Raw genomic sequence first — 5,000 nt, 5'->3', positions numbered from 1 at the left:
TACTCCGAGCCCTGGGACACCTTCCCAGGGTGTTTTCCAAGTACCACTAGCCTCTGGTTGACCATCGGTGGAGGTAGGTGATTTACCCCAAAACCACCCTAGGTCACCGTTCCGACCGCCCAGCTACCGTTAAAACGCCTCCGGACACCAGGACACACCTTCCCGGTACCAGAACCAGTCGTAGTTGCCGTCACCCAAATTTCATACAACCGTCACCCACGGGCCGAAACACCTTGCCACTACATGAGTCTAGTATTAGGTCCTAGGGTCTCTTTTCGACAACTCCCGACCTCCCTGATATCGAATCGTCAGTTTACATGAGGAGGCTAAACTTTCTATGACGACTCAGTACAACCATACCTCCCTATAATAGTGAAATGTCAAATTCTAGGGCTTTTTGGCCATGGAAAATTCTGAAGCTCGGCACGAACAAACATGACCCATGCTTGTATCTCCGAAACTATGAGTCTGACAGTTTTGCACCCTTCTGCGGAAAGTTGTGTCTCGTTAAGCCAAAAAAGTCAGTAGAACACCACGAAACGATCCGACCACTTCTTCGACCTGTTTTGGGGTTTTGCAGTTTTCCATGGGGTATTTTGTATGGGGAAAACCGACCCATGCCCGTATCTCCGTACCTAAGCGTCTGACGGTCTTGGACCCCTTTAGGTAAAAGTTGCATTCCGTCGAGCTGAACATTTCACTAGAACATCGCGAAACGATCCGACGACTCCTTCTGGGAGTTTTTGGGGTCGGAAGGTTTTCTGGGACTTAGTCTCTGGAGCAACATTTCTGAAGCTCGGCACGGGCAACCACGCACGTGTCTTATATCTCCGTAAGTAAGGGTCTGACGGTCTTGGACACCTTTAGCAAAAAGTTGCGCCCTATCGAATGGAACATTTCACTAGAACACCACGAAACGATCCGACCACTCCTTCGACCTGTTTTGGGGTTTTGCAGTTTTCCATGGGGTATTTTGTATGGGGAAAACCGACCCATGCCCGTATCTCCGTACCTAAGCGTTTGACGGTCTTGGACCCCTTTAGGTAAAAGTTGCATTCCGTCGAGCTGAACATTTCACTAGAACATCGCGAAACGATCCGACGACTCCTTCTGGGAGTTTTTGGGGTCGGAAGGTTTTCTGGGACTTAGTCTCTGGAGCAACATTTCTGAAGCTCGGCACGAGCAACCACGCACGTGTCTTATATCTCCGTAAGTAAGGGTCTGACGGTCTTGGACACCTTTAGCAAAAAGTTGCGCCCTATCGAATGGAACATTTCACTAGAACACCACGAAACGATCCGACCACTCCTACGACCTGTTTTTGGGTTTTGCAGTTTTCCATGGGGTATTTTGTATGGGGAAAACCGACCCATGCCCGTATCTCCGTACCTAAGCGTTTGACGGTCTTGGACCCCTTGAGGTAAAAGTTGCATTTTGTCGAGCTGAATATTTCACTAGAACATCGCGAAACGATCCGACGCCTCCTTCTGGGAGTTTTTGGGGTCCGAAGGTTTTCTGGGACTTAGTCTCTGGAGCAACATTTCTGAAGCTCGGCACGAGCAACCACGCACGTGTCTTATATCTCCGTAAGTAAGTGTCTGACGGTCTTGGACACCTTTAGCAAAAAGTTGCGCCCTATCGAATGGAACATTTCACTAGAACACCACGAAACGATCCGACCACTCCTTCGACCTGTTTTGGGGTTTTGCAGTTTTCCATGGGGTATTTTGTATGGGGAAAACCGACCCATGCCCGTATCTCCGTACCTAAGCGTCTGACGGTCTTGGGCCCCTTTAGGTAAAAGTTACATTTCGTCAAGCTGAACATTTCGCTAGAACATCGCGAAACGATCCGACGACTCCTTCTGGGAGTTTTTGGGGTCGGAAGGTTTTCTGGGACTTAGTCTCTGGAGCAACATTTCTGAAGCTCGGCACGAGCAACCACGCACGTGTCTTATATCTCCGTAAGTAAGGGTCTGACGGTCTTGGACACCTTTTGCAAAAAGTTGCGCCCTATCGAATGGAACATTTCACTAGAACACCACGAAACGATCCGACCACTCCTTCGACCTGTTTTTGGGTTTTGCAGTTTTCCATGGGGTATTTTGTATGGGGAAAACCGACCCATGCCCGTATCTCCGTACCTAAGCGTCTGACGGTCTTGGACCCCTTTAGGTAAAAGTTGCATTCCGTCGAGCTGAACATTTCACTAGAACATCGCGAAACGATCCGACGACTCCTTCTGGGAGTTTTTGGGGTCCGAAGGTTTTCTGGGACTTAGTCTCTGGAGCAACATTTCTGAAGCTCGGCACGGGCAACCACGCACGTGTCTTATATCTCCGTAAGTAAGGGTCTGACGGTCTTGGACACCTTTAGCAAAAAGTTGCGCCCTATCGAATGGAACATTTCACTAGAACACCACGAAACGATCCGACCACTCCTTCGACCTGTTTTGGGGTTTTGCAGTTTTCCATGGGGTATTTTGTATGGGGAAAACCGACCCATGCCCGTATCTCCGTACCTAAGCGTCTGACGGTCTTGGACCCCTTTAGGTAAAAGTTGCATTCCGTCGAGCTGAACATTTCGCTAGAACATCGCGAAACGATCCGACGACTCCTTCTGGGAGTTTTTGGGGTCGGAAGGTTTTCTGGGACTTAGTCTCTGGAGCAACATTTCTGAAGCTCGGCACGAGCAACCACGCACGTGTCTTCTATCTCCGTAAGTAAGGGTCTGACGGTCTTGGACACCTTTAGCAAAAAGTTGCGCCCTATCGAATGGAACATTTCACTAGAACACCACGAAACTATCCGACCACTCCTTCGACCTGTTTTGGGGTTTTGCAGTTTTCCATGGGGTATTTTGTATGGGGAAAACCGACCCATGCCCGTATCTCCGTACCTAAGCGTCTGACGGTCTTGGACCCCTTTAGGTAAAAGTTGCATTCCGTCAAGCTGAACATTTCACTAGAACATCGCGAAACGATCCGACGACTCCTTCTGGGAGTTTTTGGGGTCGGAAGGTTTTCTGGGACTTAGTCTCTGGAGCAACATTTCTGAAGCTCGGCACGAGCAACCACGCACGTGTCTTATATCTCCGTAAGTAAGGGTCTGACGGTCTTGGACACCTTTAGCAAAAAGTTGCGCCCTATCGAATGGAACATTTCACTAGAACACCACGAAACGATCCGACCACTCCTTCGACCTGTTTTGGGGTTTTGCAGTTTTCCATGGGGTATTTTGTATGGGGAAAACCGACCCATGCCCGTATCTCCGTACCTAAGCGTCTGACGGTCTTGGACCCCTTTAGGTAAAAGTTGCATTCCGTCGAGCTGAACATTTCACTAGAACATCGCGAAACGATCAGACGACTCCTTCTGGGAGTTTTTGGGGTCCGAAGGTTTTCTGGGACTTAGTCTCTGGAGCAACATTTCTGAAGCTCGGCACGAGCAACCACGCACGTGTCTTATATCTCCGTAAGTAAGGGTCTGACGGTCTTGGACACCTTTAGCAAAAAGTTGCGTCTTATCGAATGGAACATTTCACTAGAACACCACGAAACGATCCGACCACTCCTTCGACCTGTTTTGGGGTTTTGCAGTTTTCCATGGGGTATTTTGTATGGGGAAAACCGACCCATGCCCGTATCTCCGTACCTAAGCGTCTGACGGTCTTGGACCCCTTTAGGTAAAAGTTGCATTCCGTCGAGCTGAACATTTCACTAGAACATCGCGAAACGATCCGACGACTCCTTCTGGGAGTTTTTGGGGTCGGAAGGTTTTCTGGGACTTAGTCTCTGGAGCAACATTTCTGAAGCTCGGCACGAGCAACCACGCACGTGTCTTCTATCTCCGTAAGTAAGGGTCTGACGGTCTTGGACACCTTTAGCAAAAAGTTGCGCCCTATCGAATGGAACATTTCACTAGAACACCACGAAACGATCCGACCACTCCTTCGACCTGTTTTGGGGTTTTGCAGTTTTCCATGGGGTATTTTGTATGGGGAAAACCGACCCATGCCCGTATCTCCGTACCTAAGCGTCTGACGGTCTTGAACCCCTTTAGGTAAAAGTTGCATTTCGTCGAGCTGAACATTTCACTAGAACATCGCGAAACGATCCGACGCCTCCTTCTGGGAGTTTTTGGGGTCGGAAGGTTTTCTGGGACTTAGTCTCTGGAGCAACATTTCTGAAGCTCGGCACGGGCAACCACGCACGTGTCTTATATCTCCGTAAGTAAGGGTCTGACGGTCTTGGACACCTTTAGCAAAAAGTTGCGCCCTATCGAATGGAACATTTCACTAGAACATCACGAAACGATCCGACCACTCCTTCGACCTGTTTTGGGGTTTTGCAGTTTTCCATGGGGTATTTTGTATGGGGAAAACCGACCCATGCCCGTATCTCCGTACCTAAGCGTCTGACGGTCTTGGACCCCTTTAGGTAAAAGTTGCATTCCGTCGAGCTGAACATTTCACTAGAACATCGCGAAACGATCCGACGCCTCCTTCTGGGAGTTTTTGGGGTCGGAAGGTTTTCTTGGACTTTGTCTCTGGAGCAACATTTCTGAAGCTCGGCACGAGCAACCACGCACGTGTCTTATATCTCCGTAAGTAAGTGTCTGACGGTCTTGGACACCTTTAGCAAAAAGTTGCGCCCTATCGAATGGAACATTTCACTAGAACACCACGAAACGATCCGACCACTCCTTCGACCTGTTTTGGGGTTTTGCAGTTTTCCATGGGGTATTTTGTATGGGGAAAACCGACCCATGCCCGTACCTTCGTACCTAAGCGTCTGACGGTCTTGGACCCCTTAAGGTAAAAGTTGCATTCCGTCGAGCTGAACATTTCACTAGAACATCGCGAAACGATCCGACGACTCCTTCTGGGAGTTTTTGGGGTCGACTTGTGCGCAACCCCGACCTTCAGGATTTTGCTCTACGGAAGGGGGTGCACAAAAGTGTTCGTAATCAACCTCGGATTGTACTTTTCATCATCTAGGGGC

The sequence above is a fragment of the Anopheles nili genome (assembly GCF_943737925.1).
Source record: "Anopheles nili chromosome X unlocalized genomic scaffold, idAnoNiliSN_F5_01 X_unloc_5, whole genome shotgun sequence".
NCBI classification, from domain to species: Eukaryota; Metazoa; Arthropoda; class Insecta; order Diptera; family Culicidae; genus Anopheles; species Anopheles nili.
The sequence above is the reverse complement of the archived record's forward strand: the minus strand, read 5'-3'. Positions refer to the sequence as shown.